Below are 349 nucleotides of genomic sequence, written 5' to 3' on the forward strand. Positions count from 1 at the left end.
GTTATTCAGTTTAATATTGTCGGAATTGGCCAACACGTGAAAGAATCAACCAGGTTCACTTTCGAAAATCTTGTCAGAGGATACTGGTCTATTAGTGATTTAGTCATTTACTATTTTCCGGTACGCTTCCTCTTCAGTGATCTATCCTTTCTACTTCTCTCTGTGTTTATATGTGTAATCTATCTGTCTATGAGAGAGAGGAGGAAGGAGAGAGATATATATTACATTTATTTCATATGATATTGAATGCCTCTTGTATTTTATTCATATGATGTTGAATCCTCTTGTAATTTATTCATATAATGTTGAATTTCTCTTGAATTCCTCTTGGAAAAATATGACAGCTGCA

The 349-nt window shown here is 33.2% G+C and overlaps 1 protein-coding gene across 1 annotated transcript in view; it reads left to right on the top strand.

The window, feature by feature from the left end:
• LOC119591151 (shematrin-like protein 2) overlaps positions 1–349 on the top strand; it is an 18,116-nt gene that overhangs the window by 4,350 nt on the left and 13,417 nt on the right. The gene's annotated exons all lie outside the window — the stretch shown is intronic.

This window comes from Penaeus monodon, chromosome 28, assembly GCF_015228065.2.
Source record: "Penaeus monodon isolate SGIC_2016 chromosome 28, NSTDA_Pmon_1, whole genome shotgun sequence".
In the NCBI taxonomy this organism is placed as follows: Eukaryota; Metazoa; Arthropoda; class Malacostraca; order Decapoda; family Penaeidae; genus Penaeus; species Penaeus monodon.